Genomic DNA, 16785 nt, shown 5'->3' with positions numbered 1-16785 from the left:
AGCCTGCGTTTGGGATTACTGTGAGAGATAGAATTGATATAAAAAATCTTAACATTTTTGACATTTTTTAAAACAGATTTGATTAAAAACATGTTAATTGTACACCAATTTTAATAGCAATATTCTATTAGCTTTCCGATTTTCCTAAAATCGGAAAGAGATTTAATGAATATTTAATTTCAATTTTGTACTTTAAAAATAAGATTATTTTATGCATCTATCTATTTCACACCTAATCAAATCTTTGCTAATTTTCATGAGCGGAATGCATCAAATTAAGAAAAGTATACTATATTGATTTTTTAAAAAATAAATCTATTTTCCTTAATATTCAAAAATTAATCTGTAACAAATAAAATAAATCATTCTAAGAATGTTCGGCGATAGCACAGGTGCTCTTGCTCCCGCTCCGATTGAGTCCGTTCGAGTTTCAGCTTGGCTAGGGCACTGGAAGAGAAGTCATTAAAGCGAGCTACCGTGTCCGAGTTTGAGACTCAGAGGCAGAGGAGGAGGGTTTACTTTCTGATAACTGCTCAGCTTCCTAGGTGTCGTGTGAAGCTGCTACCCGGAAAGACGGTTACTTAAAATTTAAAATTACAAAAGAAAAGTTATTTATAAGGATAGTTTAAGTTTGTCTCTTATACACATCTAGATGTGTATAAGAGACAGCCTAGGTGTCGTGTGAAGCTGCTACCCGGAAAGACGGTTACTTAAAATTTAAAATTAAACAAAAAAAGATATTTATAACTCTATTTTAGCTATTATATCTAGTTTTGTATTTATTTACCAAACATTATAATCTAGTTTAAACTATACCAAAGAGAAATTCTTATAAATAGAAAAAACCCAATAATATCTATACTTTATAGCAAAAAGTTTCAAAAATGATTTATACTTTTGAAATTTTTTGCTATAAAGTAAATATTTTTAAGTCAACTCTTATGCTGCTAAAATTAAACAATCATTCAAGCTAATTATGGATTCTGAAATCATGCGAGACGCTATGTACAACATCTGTCAATTCGAATAATTCTAAAATTGTACCGAAAAAATTAGTTTCGAGTTTTCAAAAAGCTGTATAAGTTTTGAAAAGTGAAAACTTGAGGAAAGACTATCTTTTATAATTTCTCTATGAAAGTTGTAGCTAAACTCTTAATAATTAATAACTCATATGCAATTTTTTCTACCGAATGAATACTTCGTTGCGGTCATATATGAGAAACATATTAGAGTAGCATATAATTATGCATGAAATTAACGAAATCAAGAACAAATAGAGGAAGAATTGTAATTTTTTTTGTTTTCAAACATACTCTGTTAATTTCTAAGTTTTATAAAAAAAGAAAAAACAAGAAACAGAAACGTCATCAAACAGGTTGGAACGTTAATCCAAATAGACGCTTCATTTGGGAAAAAAGAAATGAATATTAGTGATGTAAGCAAATAAACCTTTTATCTGTTTAGAAACAATAATCTCTTTGGATGCAAAGGAGAACTTGTGAATAGGTTATAGCAGCACAAACTGTGAAAAAGTAGACAAGTTTAATCAATTTATTCAAACATATACACTCCTACTTGGTTTAATCAATACCCTGGTTGTAATAATAGTAACTTAAATTTTGAAATACAAGGAACAGGTGATTGTAACTTCTGATTTTTTTTTTCATATGAATGGTCATTGAAGGATAATCATTTTCAGTTGCTCGTCGCAAAAAACTACGGAAAGATGGGAGATTAAATCCTTGAACTGCTCATATCTTCATGGATAGAATAGTTGACGAAAAATGGGACCAAAATATGCAGTGCAGCGACGTAGTGACGGGAACGGTCCGAGGCGATTAATGAAAATCGCGACTGCATCTGCAAGAGGAGAAAAGTTCCCAAGGCTGACAAAGAAGATGGTGGAAGTCATGTGTGAAAATGAAAATGAATCCAACTTACTGTTCTTCATAAAGCAAACAAATGCTTTTTATAACTGATCAAATTTTGAATTTCATACCGCCACTACATTTGGGTAAAAAATCATGAAGTACATATATGTAATAAGACAAAGAAGTATTTGTAATTACTGTAGTCACTTTCGAATACTGTGTAATATACAAAATTTATTAGGGGGTGTTTGATAAATGGGTATGAGTTGAGTTGAGTTGAGTTGGATGGGTATTTATTACCATATTTGTTAAATCCATAAAGAAAACCTATGTGTTATTAAAACCCTTTTTTACCCCCTCAAAATTCCCCTTTTTATCCCCTCAAAACTAACCTTAAAAATCAATATATTTTCTAACTCAACTCAACTCTGCACAACAAACCCAGATAATAATTACCAACTCAACTTAACTCTGCACAACAAATACAGACAATTTAACTCTCCAGATAATAATTACCAACTTAACTCAACTCTCTACTTCTATCACATACTAAACACCCCTTTAGTGTGTTTGAACTAGGATGCCAAAATTAGTTGTCGTATTCGTAAATTTTGGAAAGAATCAAATAAAGACCGAGATCTTTCCGGTCATCATAAAAGAAAAGGTTGGTTGCATAAATAACAATCAGACTCAAAATAATAAAAGATGTAGCACAAGAATAAACATATTAAGGATATGACACAAAATTAGGTTCAAATATGACTGATAGAAACTATCGATGATAGTCATATTGATAAAAGACTAAAAACTCATGCGCAACCCACCATTTCGCACGTTTCTTCTACCAATTTGCTCAAATTGAAATCTATCACTAATAGCAGGTATCAATGATAGCCACTAATAGCTATTATTAGTTGCTATCACTAATAGCTGCTATCAGTGATACTTTAAATTTGAAAAATATTAATTCAACCTTGCAATATTAACACTTGAAATATTAGCTTTCAATTTTCTATTTGTTATTAGTAGCTATAATTGATACACTTCATCAATTGAAATTAACCTTGAAACATTAACTTCAAAGGCTATCAGTGACTATCAAATGATAGTCTTTTATAAGTAGATATCAACTTCGAAAGGAAACTATCAACTTTCAAATATTAACATTTAAAACTAAAAGTGATAGAAGTCTATCAATGAAAGGTCCATAGGTGACTATCACTGATATCTACATAAATTATCACTACAAGAATTTTGGGCTTTAATCTCGGTTGGAAAAAGTGAAACTGAATGTATAATGTCAGTTTTTTTTTTTTTTTTTTTTTAAAAAAAAGTGGATCTTTAATGTCCGTTTTAAACCGACATTGTAGGTATACCTAAACCGACCATTTTCTTCCCCCCTCCATTTTCTTTTTCCTTTTATTCCAAGAGTTCCACTCACTCACAACCCAGCGAAACCCTTCTAAAACGCGACTCCTTTCATCCTTCCATGCGAAACCCACAATCCAACTAACAGGTTTTGGAGGTAGCGACGACGCTTTTCCAGAAACATCCACTCGATTAACCTGTGTCGTTTGATCGCTTTACTTCGCTCCAGAGACTCGCTAATCCATCCGGTCTATCTTCTTCTTATTTTTCATCTCTTTGTTTGTTCAGTTCGAGAAAATTGGGTGATCCACTTTTCTCTTTCCTCTTCCTAAAGGTGAATTTCTGCAACTCATTTTCTAGGGTTCCCTTTTCCCTTACCTTTTCTGTAGTTCATTCTTCCATTCAATGTCTCTGTTACAGTTGTACCCTCTTTTTCTTTCTCTTCTTTCGTTTTGAGTTGGGGGTTCTTTGATGTTTTCAATCTTTGTTGCTGGGAGGTTTTTGGGGAATTTACTGAAATGGATTCTGTTTGGATCTTTGTTGGGTGTCTTTGATTGGTTTCTGTGGCCTATTTGGAGTGAAAATATTGAGTTGGGTTGTGCCTTTTCGTTGTGTGTAGCGAGAATTTTGATGTTGTGTTATTGTATGCTTGTATGGACTATGGAATATAGTTTCAATTTTCCTTTTCTTGCTCTGTATTTGGTGAAATGAGTCTCAACATAGGGGAGAAATTAATACCCTCAACTAAGTTGAGACCGTTTTTTTCCTTTGAAGAATTTGGCTAATTATATGGTGATTATTGTGGTTGGAGTACAATGTTTTTATGACTGTTGGTGTGTTTTTGTGGTTGGTGGGATTTGGACGTCTTTGTGTTTAACTTTTCTGGTGTTCTGTTGGATGAATTTGGTATGATTCGTGAGTCATTTTTTAATATAGTTTTTAGAATGTATAAGTTGTACCATTTTTTCGACATTGCAATTTGTCAACCTGAGTATAGTTCAAATGAAGGTTCGAATCTTCAACCTTTGATGATGCGCATATGGATTAGGCTTAAAGGTCGTTTATTTGCTTCCTACTCTTTATGTTTTCTTTTTTTTTTTTTATTGATTTCATAAATAGGTTTTTAACACGTCATGACGTCAAACAGGTTATCCCAATTTAAAGCCTGAGGTTGAAGAAGGCTCTATTATTCTAATCTTGCTTCTGTTGCTCGTTTCATATTATGAATATTATTTTGACTCATGTTCTTGGGCCTAATCTATATACCTCACAACATTTTTTTTTGTTACGATTCTTTACTAGTGTTTTTTTTTTCCAGACTACAGTTACAATCATCTCTTGGGAGTTCTCTTTCCATAAAATTTTTACATGGGATACTTTTTTCTTTTAATGGGAGGAATTAATGTAGCTCCATAGAAACCATAAATACAAAAACCACTCGTTTTTTTAAAACTATTTTTTAGGCTTCCATCTTTTCAGTAGTTCTTTTGGCCTCTTTCAGATTGATGTTTTATCACCCTCATTACATTTTAAAGTATTATTAATATTGTGTGTAATTTCCTATTAAATGAAAAGAAGATGTTGAGATCATAATTGATTTGTTTGTTGGTGATTCTATCTTATGTTTGAATGCTAAGGAAAAATGAAATTATTTTGTACAAAGAAGGAAGAGAACTAGACGTGGTTTGGCAAGAGGTGCCTACGTCCACGAGAAGAGTTGGGATTTCTTGAGAAGTAGAAAGGAAAAAATATTATAGATAAATTCATCTAACTCATTGATTTCTCTCTTTTTTTATCTCTCTCTTTTAGATGTTTTATATATAGGATGCTTACAATTTTGTTGAGAGATAAAAGTAAGATAAAATGTCAGTTTCACTCTAAATAGTTACTGTTTTAACACTTTTCAATATACTTGAGGAAGAATGGGATGTCATAATTAAGCATGGAACACAACCATGAGAGAGTCGTTGTGCTGCATCAGATGGGATGCATACGTCTCAGATCAAGAAGGTACTTTGTTATGCTTACAATTTCTATTCTTCTGGGCTTGGGAAAGAAGTGAGTTACTAAAACCAACTCAATAAAGTACTTTGTTGTTTACTCAAGTCCCTTTGTGAAAAATATTGTCACACCCCGCCCCAGACTACCCTCTTAGCCTAGAGAAGGGTGTGACTGTAGCAGTTATCAACCCTTGGGCTGACACTTACTGCCTAAAAACTCTTGTGGAATAACTCTGATACCAAATATAAATTATATGCAATGGGACGTCTTTAGGCCCATAATTTATTAACTTAGAACATAATATGTTTAGAGTCATTATAACACTAGATTTACTAGCCCCCAAAACCTACAAACACTAGTCCCTATATGAACAATAGTAACATGTGTATAATATTAACAGTAACCACCTAGCAAACGGTTACAAGTCTTTTAGTTCTTTAGTGGCAGAGCAGATACTGAGCTATCTTCAGAGGATTTGACTACTCCCTGTTGGAGGGGGGGGGGGGGGTGAGGACAAAACATTTGAAAACGGGGTGAGCTTTCGCCCAGTGAGTGACCGAGAAAACATAGTAAATTCTCATGCATAATTTTAGTAAAGAGTTTGAATCGAAACATAAACTTTTACAGTACTTGTACTGCAGCATAAATATTTTTCAAGCGTAAAACATATAAGCTGTTTTAATCATAAAATAGTAAAATCATTTCTCAATCCAACGTACACTACTGTGGATAAAACAATCCCAACACCAACTGCTAGTCCAGAGAGAACCCTTTTGCTCAATCTCTGACTCTATCTACTTGTGGTCATACTAAGTACCCTCACACATTAGGTACTTCTGCTCAAATACCTTCTCAATGTCCTTCAGTATCGAGCTACTAGGATTCCTTCTCAAACGTCCTTCAGTACTAATAGATACCTTCTCAAATGTCCTTCAGTATCTAGTTGGGCGGATACCTTCTCAAATGTCCATCGGTATCGCATTTTAGTAAAACTAGTCATAAACGATTTTTCTCTTTAAAGCATTTAAAGTATATAAATATAAAACATGGCTTTAAAAATGGTAACGCATGCTGGATAAAATCAACACATATAAATAGTTTTTCAACAATTTATCACACATGCATGCGTTCAAAACATAATTCAAAACTTGCTTGGAAATCACTTCATAAAACTAGTAGGCATGAGAATATTCTTTCTTTAAAACATGCTTTTTGTAACACGTTGTAATCAAACAGTTTAAGTAAAATGTTTTAGTCAAAACATTTTAGCCACTCACCTTGATTTCTTAGGAGCTTTTCACTCTAGTAGCTCCTCGGGCTCCTTTTCACCCCCTAGAATCCTGATTCAACTTAGAACTTAGATTACTCATAGTTTCAAACCTTATTTGAAAATACTTACTTCTACAAACGTATTCTAAAATGTCTCAGGAAGCTTACCCAAAACTTTCAGCTCAGAAATCCTCGTGGTTTGGCTGGAATCACAAAATCTTCAAGACTGGTCCAGACTGATCCGACAGTCTGACCCTTCTGTCTTCTTCTCAATCTCCAGCCCGGTTCCTTTACATTTTTTTCCCCTGGAAGCCCTACTCTGGAAACTAGACTTCTAGAACTTTCAGATGGCTTTAGAATCACTCCAAACGCACAAGTAGATTGGGAGATCTCCTCGTCTAAAATTGATGCATTCTTCTCAACCCTCACTGCTCTCCCTCTCTTTTACGAAATTTCTGATTTTGTGATTTGAAAATGAAGTTCCAAAGGCTCCATTTATAGGCGTCCAAACTTCCCCCGGTGTTGACACCACCTACTTGGCTGTATGGCCAAATGTTTACCTCTCCCCTTATCAACGCAAGCTTGCATCATCTTGGCCCAAAGTGTCTTCTTCATATGCATCCACCACAATTCCTTAGCCCTTAAGAATTTCTCTTAAGAAGACACATGGTTTGGCTGACATTACCCTTATGACCTCACCCTTCGTATGTGTTCAATTTAGGGTTTTCAATGCATAATCCACAAGAACGCAGCCAAATTCATCGCATAAATGCTTGCCCGACCATTCAATGCATAGGCGAGGCCCTTCGATCGCGTAGGTGAGGCGTTCGAAAGCAGCACTGGATGAGGCGTTGCTGCAGGCACAGGCTACTCTCGCTCTCTCCACTCTCGCTGGTGTCGCTCTCTTCAATCTCGCTCTCTCCCGCTTTCTCGCTGGTCTTGCTCTCTCCATCTCGTTCTTTCCCATTTTCTCTTCAATCTCGCTCTCTCCTATTTTCTCTCCAAAATCTCATTCTCTCCAATCTCACTCTCTCCCATTTTCTCTCCAATCTCGCTAACCTTGTTGTTAGCTACTGTGAATAACAATGTTCTCCGTGCAACTTCTACACGTTTTTTCCAGATTTTCCCAAAATAAGTTTCCATATTTTTCTCAGTTCCTCAATCTTTTCTTCAGCCATAACGCATTTCACATGAATTCCATACTTAGCCAATTTTTCCCAAATTACCCAAACTCAATTTCCATATTTTCGTTTTTAAATCAACACTCCTTCTTCACCATTTCATACTAGCTTTTTCATCAACCTACTTATTATACAAATTTCATTACAATTTTACCAATTAAAGCTCAACCTAAATTATTCAAGAAAAATCTAATTAACACTTAGAAATTCCTTCCCTTTAACATAGGATTTAACTTTTACTTAGTTAATTCATTTTATCACTTGCTTAAGTAAGGAAAATAGAAATCCGGGTTTCACAAATATAATATTCTTATGCTTTGAGCGTTAAACTGCAACTGGATAAACTAGCTAAATCTATGAGGATCAATTCCATTTATGATCAAAATTATCTGGATAATAGATAGGTTACTAATTATTGTTACACTTTTTTTCACTTGAACATGATATACAAGAGAAAGGAGCAATATTGTGGTGATTGAACCATATAGAAGATAGGTTACTTGTTTTCTTATCTTTTTTTTTTCTTTCTTCTTTCTTGACAAGGCGACTCTTTTTTTTTCCTTTTCAAAATAGTCTCTTCTTAGCCTTTGCGAGTGAATACAAAACTATTTTAGAGTAAGGTTCGTTTAGAAACTAGTCGAATTAGAATTTGGGAGCTAACTCACTTGAGCAATAATGAAATGACTTTGAGTGAAGTTTTTCACTTTGTTAGGTTCAAGTTTGATGTGTAAGGCTAAATTTTGATTCTTAAGGATTTGGAAGGAGGATAGAAGATTTCATTGGACATGTTTTAAGAAGGTTGACAAGTGGAGAAGGTGCATCTAACATAAAAGGGACTTCATAACAACATTACTAAAAAGTACAAGGTAATATTTATAAGATGTTTATCTTAAAAGTCTGTTTGTTCTAAACTTTGGATTAGATTTAGTGTTGGAAGATATGACTATCCTGCAGTTATGGTAGTCATAGCTTAGTTGTTTATGACTTCAATTGAGTAGTTTATGATAGTAGAACATCTTAGGCATCCTTTGGTAGTTTATATTTATGCATTATTTGTCTAAATAAATCTGGTTGGACTATGATAGTTTGTGGGTTAGTCATGCATTGTGGGTTAGGTTAATTCTTCATTATCATTGTCGAATCTTTTGTTATCTCTTGTTTAACCCTTTATTGTGCTTCTTCGTCAATTTGAATCTAATTCTTCCTTGGAATCTTGTTTGGATAATCTAGGATTGACCCTCTATAGCATCTTTTAGTTGAGATGTTTTTTGTGGTTTCATTTGATTGAAGTCTTGTATCCGTTTGGTGTGCTTTTTAGTTGCTTGATGTTTTGATGATGTTTTAGGGGGCTTTTTACCTTTTAGTTATATGGATAATATAAAACTTTTAGTTGGAGCTGCTAATTTCCTTCTTTCCTCTTTTGTATGCTTATGTTTATGTTTTGGCATATTTTGGATTTTTATTATGTGATTTGAGCTTCTGTGTGGTTGTTTATATTAGAACATGATATCTTGGCCTTCCTTGCAAATTCCCATGAAGACACGAAATCATAAATTCCCATGTTGTCTTTGCATAGATCCCTAGCTTGAATTTCATAAATTTTTTGTGTGGGGTTATTGAATTCTTATTATATGTTTGCCTAGTTTTCTGTGCAAGTAGGAAGTCATGCTTTCAATTTGGATCAAATCTATGGTGGATGGTGGAGAGAACATAACGAAGGAGCAATTGAAAGACTATTTGGAAAACACTATATAATGGCAACAAGTGTGTGTGCACTTTTGTTTTTTTCCTTCGAGTGGGAGGGGGAAATATTTAAAAATTTTAGTTTGTATTTTATAGTTTAAAAGTAAGTTCTCACTCTTTTTTGATACACCAATAAAAGGTTTTTGGATCTAACCAAATTTTAACTTTGCTATGTAACCCTTTGAGTTTTGATAATTTGTTGATTACCTTGGTTTTAGAGTTAAATTATCATTCAATTCCTCTTTTGTGACTTATTATTATGAATTTGTGAAAGCAATTAAGAATTTATTTTGTACATGGACAGGTTGATTACCTTGGTTTAAGAGACAGGTCGCTTTTAACTTTTTGACCGACATTAAAAATGGATTGAAAATAATTATATTGAATACACGGACAATAATTGAAAAAAAACAGATATGGTATTTACAAAAAAAGATAATAATTGAAAAAATGGACAATAATTTTGGGCTTTAAAATCGATATTAAAGGGCTTTAATGTCGGTTGACAACTGACGTTAAAGATAGTGTTATTAAAGTTCTTTAATGTCGGTTGTCTTTAATGTCGGTTTTGAACTGACATTGTACACCCTTTTCAAAGACAACTGACATTAAAGGGCTTTAATAACACTAAAAACAGACATTAAAGCCTTGAATTCTTGTTGTGCATATCATAATATCATTAACATTATTTCATTTAATGTTGTACCTAAGTCATATTACTAATATATGGCTATAACCGATAACTTCTACCAATGTTTATCAACTATCACCAATAACTTTTGTGAGTGGCTATCACTAGTAGACTTTCATCAAATGGAATAAACTTTAAGATTATCACTTATAGTTATCATTGGTTATCACTGACATTATCATCTCTTTTTAATATATCATTACATTGGCAGGCCTCTAGTTTAAAAAATCACGTCTTTTTAATAGTTATTATGATGCTTATTTGATTGCACTTAACTGGAAGACTTTTCTCTAGTCTCTTTGATTGATTTCTTTTATATATGAACCTCCCTGTTGCTCATCCTGTAAATAACTCTTTCTTTTGATATGCATCACTTTTGGATCTGATGTATGATGAGGGTGCTACGAATGTGTCATACAACTAAACTTTTCACCTTTCCCCACTCAAAAAAACGTCGGGCAAAGTCCTAAAACATTGGCAGAGATTATGACAACACATCTTTTTCCAACACAATATATTGCGTCGGCATATGTGTTTTCCTGACGAAATACACTTTGCGTTGGTAAAGGCATATTTCTAAAGAACAAATTTTTTTGGTTCAATACACAGATTTTTGCCAACATTTATTTTCGTCGGCAAAAGTTGTTTATAATTTTATATATAATTTGTAACAGTTAAATAACCAAATTTTATTTTCTCGATGCCTAATTATGCACAAAAAAAAAAATTAATCTTCAAACATATCAATTGGGGACAAATATAACAAAAATAAGCTTATATGTTGAAAATAAGACTAATATTCATAGGCTATAAAATTCTAAGAACAAAAAAGAGTGTACACAATAAATTTGAGCATTTCTAGCTTCTTACAAATCTCCTAATACAGAAAAAGTTCAATCTTCCCTAAGCCAAATTACCCTAAGCCCATATAAGTGAGACACTAAACCAAATTAAGTAATCATCTAAAATTCTTCTAGCAATCTCCAAAAAAATGATATTTAAGAATTTATGCGCACAACATTAAATAGGAAAAAAAAGTATTATTATATTTCTTAAAATCAACAAAGAAAAATGCACATAAAGATCTTAACAATCAGACAAAAACTTAAACAAAATTTTTAAATGGTTATGATGAATGATCCCCCTCTCAAGTTACAAATATGTCGTCAATGTTCATAATTAAAACATGGACACGACAAATAACCATTTTATTGTCTAAAAAGTGATAAAAATATTTATAATTAAGACGTGAACCCCTCCCGCATGCTATGAGCATGTTGTAAATCCACTTAAACAAATATATAAACGCCAAACTTAAACAAATGCCTTTTAAACTTACAAAGTAACACCCCCCCCAAAACTATGAACGTGTTCTAGTTCCACCAAAACACCATTTAAACCTACAAAATAGCAACAAATTAGAAACTGTCGAAGTAAACCCCTCCCTCGAGAGTAAACCTGTCATTCGATAGTCCTAAAAGCATATAAGCAAAGAACAATGTTTCTTTAAAGTGCACAATCAGGTCTCAAGATAATCTAGAAAAGAATTAGAACATATACATCTCCTCCCTCCAAGCTACGAACGTGTCCTAGTTCCTTCTAGATGCCCTTTAAATCTACAAAGCTCCTTCAAAGTGCACAATTAACTCTCTTGAGAATCATCTCTAAGCTTAATCCAATGATTATTCATCGTTCAATCAAATGAATAAATTTTAATCCTGTAGGAGTTAAGGCAAAAAGTTAGATAAACTTTTTTCCCACAAACTTAAGGATACTTTATAAGGTCCTATAATCATGCTTACGTAACAATTTGACTCTCGGAACATATTAAAAATCTCAAAACTCTCACTTTGAAATCTATAAAGTTACTAAATGCTTGTAAGTGTTACTTTAACACAAAGAAGTTATAGAAGTTCCTAAAAAGTAACACTTTGACTCTCTCAACACAACCTAAAAAGTTCCTTTAAAGTGTCTAATTGACACTTTCACCCTCAACACAACCTAAAAAGTTCTCAAGTGTCATATTGATCTCACACTTTGAATTTTGTTCTATTTATGTCTGCGGACTTTCTATATATTGTCAAATTTTAATCCCAGTACATTTAATAAACTTAAATCTATTCTATAACTCTATGCATAGTTTGCTTTTTGTGACCTTTTCCTCAAAAAGTTCAGCCTATATGAGCATTCCCTTTTACAAATTTTTTAAAGTACATTTACATAGTGCCTTTTCTTGTATGAAAATTAATTATTATTATTGAACTCATTCCAATAAAAATCAACTTTTGAAAGACTATGGCTCCAGTGGTAACCATTTGGCATTTGATTTTTTGTTTTCAAAAATTAAGCTTATAAACACTACTTCCACCTCCAAATTTCTTTCTTTGATATATTCTTTTTCCCAATTGTTTAAAAAACCAAGCTAACATTTGAAAACTAAGAAAAGTAGCTTCTAAAAACTCGTTTGTATTCTTGGAATTTGGATAAGAATTTAAGTATTGTATTTAAAAAAGATGAAATCATTGTAATAAATGGGAAGAAAAATCGGCTTAATTTTGAAAAATCAAAAACAAAAATGATACCTAAATAAAAGATTTATTGAAAGTATATGTACTAAATTAAACAATTAAAGTAATTGAGCAAAAGAAATAAAACTCAAAATACATAAACTAAAATGATACTTTATCCATCATTTTATTATAAATAAAAATACTTCAAAATAGCATTCCCCAAATACAATAAAAATTACATCGTGTATATATATATATATAGTTTGGCAAGTGGCCGAGTCATGGAATTCAAGTCACAACTAAGATTTATCTATTGATAGGAAAAAAAAATCTAAGAAAAAGCATCAGTATTATTCTTTGTTGACTTATAATGATTTGTATTTTTCGGAACTACCATCGTTGAATTCATAACCAAATTATTATTTTAAAAACCAAGTGTTTAAAAGTCATTTTTAGTTTTCAAAAATTTGGTTTGGTTTTTTGAGCTATTGGTGAAAACTAGATAACAAGAGAAAAAATTTGGAGGTAGAAGTAGTGTCTATAGGCTTAATTTAAAAAAAACCAAAAAATTAAAACTAAAATGCTTACCAAACGAGACCTTAACAATTCAACAAATAAATACAATTTTTTTAAAAAAATAATAATTTTTAGGACATCGTTTGATAACAATTTTGTTTTACTTTTGTGTTTTAGAAATTTATGTTTGTTCCATCCTATTTTCATCTTTATTAAAGGAACACTTGAATTACTATGGGTTAGTTTTTCAAAATATTAAGTAGAAGATAGATAATACAACACACAGATGCTTATGAGTGGAAGTAATGCTTTACTAGCTTAATTTTTAAAATCTAAATGATTATTAAACTAGGCCTTGATTATAAAATCATAGTTTGAATTTTGAAGACAGTTTTAAAATGTAGGCTACAAAACATGTAAATCAATAAGTGAAATCAGGGTTTATAGGCTTAATTTTCAAATATACCAAAAATAAAATCGTTATCAACGAGAGCTTAATCTTTTATATTTAAACCCTAATTTCACTCTCAAAACTTTATACTTATTTTACATTTTCTACAACAGTAAACTTCTGGAACATATAACAACAATAATAATCAAAAGACAATACCTCTTTGATAAGAACAATTCCCTCAACATTATAATGACTAACGAACTTCACTTTTCAATTAATTACAATAATACGAACTGTGACAAGACAAAAAGTTGTTAGAGAACTTAAAGACTAGTGATTGCTTAGGTGATATACTTTACTCAACATTTGTCAAAACACTGGCGAATGAATGGAGACAAATGTTGTGTAATTAATTTGGCCTATATTATCCCCCTCGTTCGAATTTGACAAGAATGGGAATTGGTAATTGTATGTTATCCGATCACCGATCTCTAAAAGGAAAATTTGAAAGCATATTCAAAAAAGGATTATTATTATTATGGGTTTCAAGAAACAAGATTCATACAAGAGTACTAAAGGGAAGATATATACTAACTGTCGTAAAATTGCAAGGCGTTTTGTGCAATATGATCCATAATAGTGAATGTCATTGAAAAGATTCTGAGTACGGGTTGCCTCAAGACATTGATGAAGGCTTGAAGGGGAATCATACGATGGCCAGTTTGGTTGTTCTTGGAATTATAGACTTGGAAGAATGTTGGTGAAAATTCGACCAAAGGAATTTCAATGGTTTGCTAATTTTCAGGTTCTTCTTATCAAGTTTTGGTAAACCCCTTTGGGTTAATTCCTTTGTTTTTATAACTAGAGCTCTCTTCTCTTCTCTCTCTTTTTGTAAATTGAGAGAAATTTTTTCTTTTGAATCTTATTTAGTACTATCTTGTATTTATCTAGGGGTGTTTGTGAAAAGGTTAGATTTTAATGATTTTCTTATTGTAATCATACGAGGCTATACAAGGTTAGATTTTATGTTAGATTAGGGTTTTATTGGTACGATCTCCCTTATTTTTTTTAGAAAGTATAAGAAATTGAAGTGAGAGTACTGGTAGTGGAATTTGATACAACGAGAGGAGATGGAGATGGAGTGGAAGGAGAAGCTAGCGATGGAGTTTAGGCGCCGGTGAGACTTGTCTTGATATCTTTTAGTTGGTAAAATTCTTTAACCACCAACGTGTTATCTTTTCAATGTACTATCATTTATTGGGATTTTCTTTGAAGAAATAATGTAATTTGTTTAAAGAAAAAAAAGAAATTGAAGTGAAAGTAAAACTAAATAAATTAAATTATCAAGCAACGTCAGTAAGAGAAAAACAAAGTAAATTAACGAGCAATTCCAGGATGAGAAAATCTAAGAAATTGATTTCATCTATTGAACTACTGATGCTTTAATTGATCGAACATGATGGATGATTATATGTTATTGATGATTATGATATATTTGAAATTGTATCATCGAATGAGTGTTGAAACATGACTGATAGACTAATAATATACTTGAAATATATTTTGAATAAGTATTGATGTACAAAAAACACCAACAATGTCATACTTAAAAAAAATTGAATTTTGATTGATTGTTGAAAAACTATTAATACATATTTGAAATTACATCTTGAATAATGTATTGATATATTACTAATAGTACTTTTGAGATGTACTTGAAATGCATATTTAATAAGTAATGATATCTATTTGATATATCCAATGTCATAATTAAAATGAATTTTGAATGAGAGTGTTGAAATACTATTATTATACACCACGATATTATTGAAATTATTTAAAATGAATGTGGTGTAAATGAACTAGTCTCCCTACAACGAAAAAGAACTATGGTTACTAAACCAAGTTAGGATCAACTTTTAGATAGTTTAGTGGTAAGTTTAAAAAAATTTACTTCCTAACATATATGTCTTTTGTTAATCAACATTAGAAATGCCGTATAGTCACGTTTAAAATTTTTCGATCCACCAACTAACGAAAAATGTTATAATAGACTTTGGATAATTTTTTCTAAAAGTCCTGACAGTCAATGTTATTAAAAGTCTAGGACTTTTTATAGTTTTTTTTTTTAAGACATAAGTCAAAATTAAGATGTGAAAACAATCTATAAGAATCCATCTATAATAAATTTTGTAACTAACTCTTCATTATCAAATATATAAAGCTCCATATTTTAATTAATGAGTTAAGAGAATGATTTAGTGAAAAGAACACTTAGCTTGCTGTATTGTCTTCAATTCTTCATCCCTTGAATAAAATTTGCTCCCTCCTTCACAGTGGATGTAGGCCTTGTTGCCAAACCACTATAAATCTTCTTCTTCTTCTATTATTTCTTCATTTTCATCTTCATACGAAGAAATCTTCAATGAAATCTTGACTATTTTTCTTTCACTTTCGAATAGACAAAAAGAAGAATACTGAGAGAGAAAGAGAGAATGAGCTTTACCTGAATTGAAACTAATCTTAAGTGATGGAAATCTGTATCTTCTTTACATCTTAAGACGTGTAAGTGTGATCAGTGCTACGTGGCTTCATTTTACAACACAAACTAAACAAAATTTCTCATTCTTTAGGTCATTATCCAAATTGGGTCTTTCCTGCAAAAACCAAAATAGGCCCATTATTTTGTATGGCTATAATGAATAGCCATAATGAATGTTATAATAAAGTATGATATTATAGCATACATGCATTGCTATGAAAACATTTTATAGTATTAGTTATTAAGGTTATCTTTAATGTATAATAGCTTGTTTTTAATGTTATCTTTATCATATGATAACCTTTTCGTAATGTTATCTTTACCATATAATAACTTTTTCTTAATGATATATTTAATATATAATAAATCATACTACAACCAACTTACATATTAAAATTTCATAATTCGTTTACCTTACATGTACTTGTTTTTAGGTAGATACACACACAAAATACTTCATAATGCATAAAATAATATGACCACTTTTCATAATTGAAAATTCATAATCCACTTACACATTACAAAATAAAAAAATTATCCTATAATACAAAAAATATTCCAAATATATTTTACAACTATATAAGTCCACAAAATACAAAATACACAAGTGAGTGAGATTATGACACCATGGTATCATTTCATTAATTAGATTTAAGAGCATGACATCGTCGAGTTGGATCGAATGCATGATGGATTGTA

Source organism: Benincasa hispida, chromosome 12 (assembly GCF_009727055.1).
Source record: "Benincasa hispida cultivar B227 chromosome 12, ASM972705v1, whole genome shotgun sequence".
Taxonomy (NCBI): domain Eukaryota; kingdom Viridiplantae; phylum Streptophyta; class Magnoliopsida; order Cucurbitales; family Cucurbitaceae; genus Benincasa; species Benincasa hispida.
Note: the sequence above shows the minus strand (reverse complement) of the source record.